At 39.4% G+C, this 12,810-nt stretch overlaps 1 protein-coding gene across 1 annotated transcript in view; it reads left to right on the top strand.

Annotated features, from left to right (window-relative positions):
• LOC126278575 (odorant receptor Or2-like) overlaps positions 1-12,810 on the top strand; it is a 126,228-nt gene that overhangs the window by 26,674 nt on the left and 86,744 nt on the right. The gene's annotated exons all lie outside the window — the stretch shown is intronic.

Consider the following 12,810-nt stretch of genomic DNA (forward strand, 5'->3'; position numbering starts at 1 on the left):
ACTGACTATTCATACAGCTTCTAATAACAAAAAAAAATTTTTTTTGTCATAATCAGCAATATCATGTATGTTACTCTTCCGAGATACAGTAACCCTGTGTGCTGATCTTTAGGTTTTATCTTGTATTTAGCTCGTCTCGGGTTATGTCCATTTTAATTTTGGTATACGTTGATCCATGTTTGGGAATATACGGGCTTTCTCGTATTTTTATGCGCATGCGCATTAAGTAACTTCCTATTTTTTGCGCATGTGCATAGATAGCGTGTCTAGCTGGTAAGCGAGCGACCGTTTGGTTGCCGCAGTTTGCGACGGGACACGGCCCATCGAACACATGCTGATGTGAGGTGGAGTGTACACCATTAAGTTAAGTTATTCTTTTGACTTTGTTCACATGTACTTTTATGTGTCATCTTTTTCTTTTATAAATACATAGCTATGCTGGGCTTTTAATTATTGACAAAGGTCTTTATAGACACTTTTGAGTTTATTGTTCTGAAGAAGGTGTAGTTATCTACACCGAAACCTAGGTGAACACTAGGTGTTTTTTCGCAATCGAGGCGGATCTCAGTCCATTAATATATTAACAAACGATTGCTGACGCGCTGCAATGTTGAAGGTTCTTAACCAAACAGATTTTTAAATATCTTTGGGACAAGATGTCAACAATAGCCTGGATTCAAGGAGTTAATAAAGATTTGGAAAGTAACTACATAAGCGAAAAAGATGCAACAAAAAGAGAGATTATCAAGAGGAAAGTGTTATAAATGGAAGGATTCCAAGGCAAGAGGCAGATGAAGACAGGATCAAAATATTCCGAGAAGAGAAAAGCGATACATAGTAAAAAGTTGAGAGAATACTGGAGGAAAAAGAAAGATCAACAAAGAAGGAAGCATTGAAATTGGTGTGTGGTCCTTAGATGACCCGAGCGAAGAAAGAGGAAAGAAGAAAGTACGCTATTAGATTGCAGTACCATTTATCAGCATTCTATCTCCTGCAGAGTAATACTGTACTGCAAGATAAAAAATTTTCCCTAGCGTGGAGGTCGCTTTAAAGTGTTCCTGACTGATATCGGTTCTAGCCCAAGTAAGACAAGTGATACCAACAACTTGGACATGGGAATAAGCGATTTCACTTTACTTCGAACATTAAACTGTAAGAAAATTCTTTTTGAATTGTAGGTTAGATCAGCAGTTATAATGCGCGTTTTTTAAAGTTATACAATAAATCTTAGTTTCATAAATAAGAAAGACAGTTTTTGTTTTCTTTAATATGTAGTAAAGATCAAACTGAGTTCGCTCACCTGTACTGCTTAAAGTGGTGTAATTTACACCAGTAGTGCCAAAATGTGGGCCAGGTGTATTTTATTGCTGTTATAGAACAATTAATCTGGAGCAGAAGTACTATGTGTGTATCTTACATTTTATGTATTTTGATAGTAATATAGACAAATTTTATTTTGCAAGGATGAATTTTTTCGTTCACAGTCGGAGATCTATAGTCATACTTGCTTATTACTCACACACTAATACCTAAATACCTGCCCCCCCCCCCCCCCCCGCCACATACCACCCACATACAAACATATACAAATTACTTTAGGAGTTTAAAATTACGTTAGTCAGTTCCATGAACATTATATCCATCTGATCGTACATCATGATTCTTTAGGGTGCATAAGAAGCACACAAAGTTTTACTTGATCAGTAATCTGTTATCTACAGGCAAGAAAGTAACAATGACGAATTGCGTAGTTCAGTCACAGATTTTAAATTTTTGAGTGACTACACACTTGCAGTGAGTGCATGCACTTTCTTGTTGACTACCATGGGGTTCAATTTTCTATGCTGCAGTACAAAGTATCAATATGCCCTGCTCTAAAACATTATTGTGTATACATGACACATACACGCACACACACACATACACATAAAATAGTGTATCTGAGGTAGGATTTTACAGTTGGTTAAGTGAGTTTCTCCAACATTATCTCCGTCTGCTGAATAAAAGACGAAATAATCAACGAAGGAACTACGTTATACAGGACGGAGTATGAAATGGCAGTAGTATGAACATGATAGGAAAACTAGGAAACCTGGAAACGGAAAGTCAAAGGATCAGTGTAGATCTAGTGGGGATCAGTGATGATAAATTTACATCGGCATCTACATCTACGTGGATAATCTGCAAATCACACTTCAGTGTTTGGCAGCGGGTTCATCGAACGACCTACACAATAATTCTTTATCCACTCTCGAACAGTTGGCGGAGAAATGATTTGTCTTATTTCATTATGATTACCGTTTCTTCCTATGTACGTCTTCGTCAACAAAATATTTTCGTATTTGGAGGAGACGGTTGATGACTGAATTTTCGTGAGAAGGTCCCGACGCAATGAGAAACGCCTTTGTTATAATGATGTGCATATCCTCTCTCCTATTTCTCGATAATACAAAATGTGCTGCTCTTGTTTGACCTTTCTCGATGTACTCCGTTAATCGTATCCTAAGGGCCCCACACCGTGCAGCAGTGCTCCAAAAGAGGACGAACAAGCGTTGTGTAGGTAGTCTCTTTAGCATATCTGTCGCATCTGCTAAGTGTTCTGCCTTTAGAGGTAAGATAAGAAATTATTTTCAGACGAATAATGCGTAATATCAAAAGCAGCTGAAAATGGTATGGTGGGGCTAGGATTAGTTATGAATAAGAACGTAGGGCATAGAGTGAGCCACTGTGACTAGTTCAGTGATAGGGATATTCTTATCGGTGTCGACCGCAAACCGACACCTACAACATAGGTCCAATTATACATACTAACGCCAGAGGCAGAAGATGAGCAGTTAGAGATAGTACATGAAGATATTCAACTGATAATTCAATATTTAAAGGGGTATGAAAATATAATGTTCATCGTGGATTCCATTGCGGTAGTAAAGGATCGAGCCTAATGGTCATAAGGCATTGGAATGTGGTTGTACGGGATTGAGTAGAAGAAAGGATTATGGGAGAATATGGGCTTTGTAGTAGGACTGAGAGAGGAGAAAGACTAATTAGTTTCAAAATAATTTCATTTAGTAATAGCGAATACTTCGTTCGAAAATCACAAGAGGAGGAGGTACATTTGCAAGAGGGCGGGAAATATGGGAAGATTTCAGTTACATTAAGTCAATGTCAGGATGTAACCAGGAACAGATCCAGACTTAGATCACAACTGAATAATAATGTAGAGTAGTGTGGTGTTTAAGAGACTACTCTGGACGTATTAATGTGCAAAGAAGTGGGATTTTGAAATACTGAGGAATGAAGAGATATAACTGAAGTTTTCTGAGGCTGTAGATACTATGATAATGAATAGCTGAGAAGGCATTTCAGTTGAAGAGCAATGGTCATCTCTGGACTTGTCTAATAAAACACAAGAAAATGACCCTATGCCTCACATTAATATGAGAAATTTGACATTTTTTAAAAATATTTGTGTGTGATAGAAGTGCATCAACTGTTACAGTGTATATTGTGTAGTAGCATAGAATAACATTAGTCACAGTCCAAAATGATCCAATCGTCTGGCTGGTGCACCTAATCCTTTCATTTCTGTTGTTTGCATAAACCACGCTTAGTTTTCTTGTTTATAATTGGTAAATGTAACTAAAGTAGGTAAGCTTATGAATCTCAATAATGTAATGATTACGTGATAACGTAAATAACTTCCGAAACTAGAATAACAATGAATGGATGCCAAATGAGGGCAACCAAATTATATACTAGAGTCCTCAATAGTTTGTACTACATATTAGGGGATTTTTCAGTATCTACAGGTACTTGCCTTAAGCTTATTGCAACACATGAATATTTAGATGATTTGTCACTAACTTCAAAAATGGCTCTGAGCACTATGGGACTTAACATCTGTGGTCATCAGTACCCTGGAACTTAGAACTAACTAACCTAAGGACATCACACAACACCCAGTCATCACGAGGCAGAGAAAATCCCTGACCCCACCGGGAATCGAACCCGTGAACCGGGGCGCAGGAAGCGAGAACACTACCGCACGTCCACGAGCTGCGGACCCACTAACTTCTCCTGATAAAAATTTGCCATATACTTTGTAGGGGGTGACTACATTTGGGGTTGTCATTATCATTTAATTTTATATACGTTTGACTGACGTATTTGCTTACTAAAAAAGTGGATTGGGAACGCCAGCAAATGTAATTAATTGGTCACGAACATTTATTTTACAAGCAAGCGTTACAAAATATGGCCATAAATACCTTACATTTCTCTGTTACTAATGAAATGAAGCAATATTATACCGATTACTAATAAATTAAATTTTCATGAGTGTCACTAAGGCTTTAATTATGGTCAATAAAAATCAAATGTAGTTGGTGGGCGGATTTTGTTGGGAGTGCTGTAGTGTGCATCACTTACCAGGTGATGGTTGGGCACTGATTGAGTCTGCACTGGAGTCAAGGTCATCTTTATTCCCTGCTCTTGTTTCTCCAAATGAAGTTCCCACATTTAAATCAGTAATATGGTTATGGCGACTCTGGTGCATTTGTTTACAATGCTGACGTCCTACACACATGTCAGTACTTCACCAATGATATCACAAGCCAAATTTCCTTTCTATGATGTCATTATGTTTCTCCCCTCTCCTAAACCATGTTCCCATTTCTTTGAAATAGACCAGTTGGGGAATTACTAAGCTAACAAACCCAAATTCAGATCTACCAATCACAGCCCAGTATTTTACCAAGCAATCATATATTTTCTGCCTCACTTGATCACTTGGCCAATCAGACAGCTTTTAGCAAAAAACACACATATTTAGATCCCCCAAACACAGCCCGGCATTTTACTAGCCATTAAAGCAAAGATTCAACCACTTCACAGTAAAACGAAACAGTCACTGCCCACGTTTGTTCTCTGCATCGCCCACTTGGTAATCAGTTAAGTCTAATATTTGCACTGCACATGGTGCTAGCACAATGGACGCCAAAATTAAATAAAAAAGTTTAAAATATCGCTGTCATTTATCAAAATATACATGACACAGCTGCTTATCTCAGTTACAGGTTAAGCTGCGCTGGGTAAAAAACATAATTCTATCACTGTACCACACTTGGTATAACGTCCAGTGGAGCCTAGTATTAAATATTTCCACATGTACACTGCTTTTATTACAGTTCTATAACTGTACAAAAAAGTTATCTGAAATTATGTGTCAGATACTGGAAAAGCACAGTCATTGTATAACTTGTAATTTAAGATATACTTGATGCTTACAACATGGTACCACAGTGCTATTTCCACGTTCAAATTGTCTGTATCACTGTTGTACAACTCTACAATACACATGTTGGTAACGTGGCTGCTAAGAAAGCAATACGGTAATATTTGACATTTCCTGCTAGGCCTAAATAAGGCTACACGACTACTGTGAAAAAATGAGTTGTCCAAGCACGATTTTAGCACGGAGAAGATAATGAACCAAGAAATTATTGACTAATGAATATATTTTTCATTTATTTTGTTCTTGAAGCCAGTACTTTTCTAATGACATATATCACATCTCAAGACACATTAGCATTTTAACTACATATTTCTGACAAGTAAGTATACTGCCGAAGTCCACTAAATATTACATGCAGCAAACATGCTACATGGGAAGCACGATGTCAGGCAATGTTCCACAGAAAAGAAGGTTAGACCCACCTAAAATACGATCATTGCACCAAAATGATATTGTCTGTATTATTTATAAAAGCACTCAAGTCACAAGCAGAAATTCGAAATGGACCAAATACAGTGTGTAAGCACTGCTCGGTCAAACACAATAATGGTCAGCTTTCCCCAAAGAGTTCCAAAGATTCTATCTTAAATAAAATTATGTGCGTTATTGATCGCAACAGATAAAGAGTTTTTCTATAGCAGTACAAAACAGTTTTGGCACCGTTGCCTTAACTTAACTGTTCTATAATAATAATAAAAAATACATGTGACTTGCGGTTTGGGACTACTGGTATAAATTACAAGGAAGCTACACTCGACAATGAGAGAAATTCGATTGCTGTTCCACACTTTAAAGAAACCAAAAATTGTCTGCATTATTTATCAAAGTAGCTTAGGAGATGAGAGAGGCATGATGACGTCTCAGAAAGGGGGCGTAAAAAGAATTGTGGTAAGGTCTTATGGGATTAAACTGCTGAGGTCATCGGTCCCTAAGCCTACTCACTAATAAATCTAACTTAAACTAAGTTATGCTAAGGACAACACACACACCCATGCCCGAGGGAGGACTCGAACCTCCGACCACGGAAGCCTCACGAAAGGGGGAGTAACTGGAGCTACAATGGGTAGAGAATTGGCACGTGGCATGTGATTTCACAATAGTTAACGAAGTGCATCAGATCACCATAGCCGTATTTGTCTCAGCAAGGAGTGTTGCCTATGCTGTCTCCAATTCCCGTACCACGGCGATCTCTCAGCCGTAGTTATGTAGAGCTCTCTCTCTCTCTCTCTCTCTCTCTCTCTCTCTCTCTCTCTCTCTCTCTCTCTTTCCTTCCGAGCACAGCGATGCATACCACTGTCCAGCTTCTGTTACTGTCCTGCAAGCTCTTCTTTAACTATTGTTTAACGCCCAGAAATCCGATAGCAGAAAGACTGCACACAACCACAAAGAAAGTTAGTACTCCAACGCATCCGTCACTTAGCAGTTAACGTGTCGCCTTTTCAGCGTTGACTTTCTGTATCCTGCGGTTGTGTGCTTTTGTCGCCTTTGCCTTGAAACAGCCTTTACATCACTCCAGTCCGACAATATGGATTTCCGTCCACGACCAGTGTGCTGCATTATTGCACATGCAATAGAGGTTGGGGATGCTCCCTTTGGCACACATGTGTACTGGCTATGGTACTAGGTGGTTACTGTGTCTGGGTAGCAGAGAATGTGTACCATCTGGCCCTACAAATTTTTTTTCCATGCCGGTTTCTTACAGCACTTCTTGAATTTCCGACCTTATCTGCCACTTCAATTTATTAGTGGTACACAGTGCTCAGCTATCTACATCTACATGTATGTTCCGCAAGCTAATGTACGGTGCATGACGGAGCGCACCCTGTTCCAAGAAATTACCTTTCTTGTACTATTCAGAAACAGAGGGAGTGAAAAGCGACTATCTCTATGTCTGCGTACATGCCCAAATTTTTCGTATCTTATTTTCGTGGTCCTTATTCGAAATACCCATTGACAGTAGTAGAATACATCAGCTTCAAATGTCATTTCCTAAAATTTTCTTAATTTTGTCCCTCAAAAAGTACGTAACCTTCCCTCCAGGAATTCCTATTTGTGATCATGAAGCAAGTGTACAATACGACCGATACGGTCTCAGGTTCGAATCCTACCTCGGGCATGGATGTGTGTGATGTCCTAAGGTTAGTTAGGTTTAAGTAGTTCTAAGTTATAGGGGACTGATGACCTCAGATGTTAAGTCCCATAGTGCTCAGAGCCATTTGAACCACTTGAACCATGTATACAATACCTGAATGATGTTCGAACCTACCAGTAACAAATCTACCAGCCTGCTTCTGAACTGCATAGATGTCTTCCTTTAATCTGGCCTGGTGCAGATCCCAAATACTTGATAAGTACTAAATAATGGCCGTACTAGTATCATATACGCGGTCTCCTTTACAGATATCCACACTTAAAGCTTTCCCAATAAACGATTGTCAAGCTGAGCTGCAGACCTTTTTTTTCCTGACTTTTCAAGCCTCATATTTCACGTTACAGTAAGCTATGTTTCAGACGTTTTATTTGAACACTATTGTTTTCAGCAGCAATTAATGTCCAAAGCCAGCATAGCTCTTTCGTTGAAGAAACCATTACAAATGTCTGTACCACAGGGTCTGCGTCATTTGTGAAGGCAAGCGTTGCACTTTTATTTGTTACTGACAACTTTCTTTCACCTCCATCATTGTTTCTTCCACAAATTTGTGCAAACATAATGGAAATGATCTGTACTAGTGCTCTAGGTAACCACTCCAAACTGCAGTGAAATATCGGACGGCAGAGTGAAAGGCTGAGGATGGTGAGGCGGTAAGGGAGGGTGAGGGGGAGAGGGAGGAGAAGTTAGTTGTCTTGTGATAATGAGCAGTTCTCATAATATGTAAAAATCCGCACATTCCTCAAACTGGGGAACTATCAAGAATGGTGTTCCACAAGGGTCAGTCTTGGGTCCTTTGTCGTTCTTAATATATATTAATGACTTGCCATTCTATATTCATGAAGAGGCAAAGTTAGTTCTCTTTGCTGATGATGCAAGTATAGTAATCACACCTGACAAACAAGAATTAACTGATGAAATTGTCAATACTGTCTTTTAGAAAATTACTAAGTGGTTTTCCCTGTAAATGGTCTCTCACTGAACTTTGAAAAGACACAGTACACACAGTTCCGTACAGTGAATGGTATGACGCCATTAATAAATATAGACCTTAATCAGAAGCAAAGCTAAGGTAGAATATTCCAAATTTTGGGTGTGTCTCTTGATGAGAGATTAAATTGGAAGAAACACATTGATGATCTGCTGAAACGTTTGAGTTCAGTACTTATGCAATAAGGGCCACTGCAAATTTTGGTGATAAACATCTTAGTAAATTAGCTTACTACGCCTATTTTCACTCATTGCTTTCATATGGCATCATATTTTGGGGTAATTCATCAATGAGGTGTAAAGTATTTATTGCACAAAAGCGTGTAATCAGAATAATAGCTGGAGTCCACCCACGGTCATCCTGCAGACATTTATTTAAGGATCTAGATATATTCACAGTAGCTTCTCAGTATATATACTCTCTTATGAAATTTATTATTAACAGCCAAACCCAATTCAAAAGTAATAGCAGTGTGCATAACTGCAATACTAGGAGAAAGGATGATCTTCACTATTCAAGATTAAATCTAACTTTGGTACAGAGAGGGGTGAATTATACTGCCACTAAAGTCTTTGGTCACTTACCAAATAGTATCAAAAGTCTGACAGTTAACCAACAAGTATTTAAGAAGAAATCAGAAGAATTTCTGAATGACAATTCCTTCTACTCCATAGAGGAATTTTTAGATATAAATTAAGAAAAAAATAAAAAAATAATAAAAAAATAAAAAATAAAAAACACAAAAAATAAAAAAGTTGTTATATTAACTTAAGTATGTTGTTAAATTAACTTAATTATCTCATCCATAGGAAATTTTGAGTCGTTCCACATCATTACGAAATATCGTTTTCATGATCCATGGAACTAATACTAATCAAATCTAATCTAAATGTAATCTAATCTGGCGTCATCGATACTGGAGATGGGCTTGCCGCCATCTTGGATTGACAAGGGTGTTGGAGGTACGCCATTTATAGACCACTTGCACTTTTCAATATCATGTAAATGCAAAATGTGCCAAGGAGTACATTGGTCGGCTTGAATAGAAGTGAAAGAAACTGAGAGCGAGGCTGCTGCAACTTGCTCTTACGTAAACAAAAGATTCTGCCAAAATTTCTTATACTTTAATGATTATTCTACCTACAGTGTTCCACATTACATACACTACTGGCCATTAAAATTGCTACACCAAGAAGAAATGCAGATGATAAACGGGTATTCATTGGACAACTATATTATACTAGAACTGACATGTGATTACATTTTCACGTAATTTGGGTGAATAGATCCTGAGAAATCAGTACCGAGAACAACCACCTATGGCCGTAATAACGGCCTTGATACGCCTGGGCATTGAGTCAAACAGAGCTTGGATGGCCTGTACAGGTACAGCTGCCCATGCAGATTCAACACGATACCACTGTTCATCAAGAGTAGTGATTGGCGTATTGTGACGAGCCAGTTGCTCGGCCACCATTGACCAGACGTTTTCAATTGGTGAGAGATTTGGAGATTGTGATGGCCAGGGCAGCAGTCGAACATTTTCTGTATCCAGAAAGGTCCATACACGACCTGCAACATGCGGACGTGCATTATCCTGCTGAAATGTAGGGTTTCGCAGGGATTGAATGAAATGTAGAGCCACGGGTCGTAACGCATCTGAAACGTAACGTCCACTGTTCAAAGTGCCGTCAATGCGAACAAGAGGTTACCGAGACGTGTAACCAATGGCACCCCATACCATCACGCCGGGTGATACGTCAGTATGCCGATGACGAATGCACGCTTCACCGCGATGTCGCCAAACACGGATGCGACCATTATGATGCTGTAAACAGAACTTGGACTCATTCGAAAAAATGACGTTTTGCCATTCGTGCACCTAGGTTCGTCCTTGAGTCGGCTCCTGTCTGTGATGCAGCGTCAAGAGTAACGGCAGCCATGGTCCCCAAGCTGATAGTCCATACTGCTGCAAACGTCGTCAAACTGTTCGTGCAGATGGTTGTTGTCTCGCAAACGTCCCCATCTGTTGACTCGGGGATCGAGACATGGCTGCACGATCCGTCACAGCCATGCGGATAAGATGCCTGTCATCTCGACTGCTAGTGATACGAGGCCGTTCGGATAAACAATGCGTTTCGTATTAGCCTCCTGTACCCACCGATTCCATATTCTGCTAACAGTCACTCGATCACGACCAACGCAAGCAGCAATGTCGCGATACGCTAAACCGCAGTCCTGATAGGCTACAATCCGACCTTTATCAAAGTCGGAAACTTGATGGTACGCATTTCTCCTCTTTACACGGGGCATCACAACAACGTTTCACCAGGCAACGCCGGGTCAACTGCTGTTTGTGTAAGAGAAGTCGGTTGGGAACCTTCCTCATGTCAGCACGTTTTAGATGTCGCCACCGGCGCCAGCCTTGTGTGATTGCTCTGAAAAGCTAATCATTTGCACATCACAGCATCATCTTCCTGTCGGTTAAATTTCGAGTCTGTAGCACGTCGTCTTCGTGGTGTAGCAATTTTAATGGCCAGTAGTGTAGAAAAATGTGAAATTGTAATGTGAGGTGAGGTAGAGTCTCTTTCTATTTGAGGGACATTATCATCTTTGATATCTTCCACGCCACTGGTTATTTCCTTTCCAGTAAGTATGTCAAAAGTATCATTAGATTGGGTAAAGTGTTATATTTCCTGATACTTTCCGTGTTGTTGTGTTACATGATAGGAGGAAGTTCTATATGCTCTTCACTACTTAACATCATGGGAGGAAGTTCTACCTGTACTTCACTACTTATAACAATAGTTTACCTTCTTCATAGGTCTCGCATATTAGTAATATTCAAGAATGTGTGACGTTGAAACAAACCTTGCGTTGATTCTCGAAGAATACTGGTCAGGAGAGGAATGCCTTTGAAGTCGGCAAATATAGTGACGTGTTTTTCTAAAAGCTCAATGATTGTTGTTATTGTGGTCTTCAGTCCTGAGACTGGTTTGATGCTATTCTATACTGTGCAAGCTTCTTCATCTCCCAGTACCTACTTCAACCTACTTCCTTCTGAATCTGCTTAGTGTATTCATCTCTTGGTCTCCCTCTACGATTTTTACCCTCCACGCTGCCCTCCAATACTAAATTGGTGATCCCTTGATGCCTCAGAACATGTCCTACCAACCGATAACTTCTTCTAGTCAAGTTGTGCCACAAATTCCTCCCCAATTCTGTTCAATACCTCCTCTAACCATCTAATCATCCCCCTAAATGAAGAATACTAAAATTGTTTTCGGTGTAATGTCCATAAATGTAGCACGTTAGCACATGAAAATTCTCATGTGTGTAGCAAGAATCTTGCCAATATCAACTCTAACCAACGGCCATGATCGATACAATGTGACCATATAGTATCATTGTTATAAACCAAAATATTCGCTTTAGTCTGTGGCTGTTATCCGTATGCTTTGACGTAACCTAAGACGTCTTTGCAATGTTGTTGTTGTGGTCTTCAGTCTGGAGACTGGTTTTATGCAGCTCTCCATGCTATTCTATACTGTGCAGGCTTCTTCATCTCCAAGTACCTACTGCAAGCAACATCGTTCTGAATCTGCTTAGTCTATTCATCTCTTGGTCCCCGTCTACGATTTTTACCCTCTACACTGCCCTCCAATACTAAATTTGTGATCCCTTGATGCCTCAGAACATGTCCTACCACCGATCCCTTCTTCTGGTCAAGTTGTGCCACATACTTCTCTTCTCCCCAATCCTATTCAATACCTCGTCATTAGTTATGTGATCTACCCATTTAATCTTCAGCATTCTTCTGTAGCACCACATCTCGAAAGCTTCTATTCTCTTCTTGTCCAAACTATTTATCGTCCATGTTTCACTTCCATACATGGCTACACTCCATACAAATGATACATACTTCCTGACACTTAAATCTATACTCGATGTTAACAAATTTCTCTTCTTAAGAAACGCTTTCCTTGCCATTGCCAGTCTACATTTTATATCCTCTCTACTTCGAGCACCATCAGTTATTTTGCTCGCCAAATAGCAAAAATTCCTTTACTACTTTAAGTGTCTCATTTCCTAATCTAATTCCCTCAGCATTACCTGACTTAATGCGACTACATTCCATTATCCTTGTTTTGCTTTTGTTGATGTTCATCTTATATCCTTCTTTCAAGACACTGTCCATTCCATTCAACTGCTCTTCCAAGTCCTTTTCTGTCTCTGACAGAATTACAATGTCATCGGCGAACCTCGAAGTTTTTATTTCTTCTCCATGGATTTTAATACCTACTCCGAATTTTTCTTTTGTTTCCTTTACTGCTTGCTCAATATACAGATTTAATAACATCGGGGAGAGGCTACGAC

This window comes from Schistocerca gregaria, chromosome 6 (genome assembly GCF_023897955.1).
Source record: "Schistocerca gregaria isolate iqSchGreg1 chromosome 6, iqSchGreg1.2, whole genome shotgun sequence".
NCBI lineage: Eukaryota > Metazoa > Arthropoda > Insecta > Orthoptera > Acrididae > Schistocerca > Schistocerca gregaria.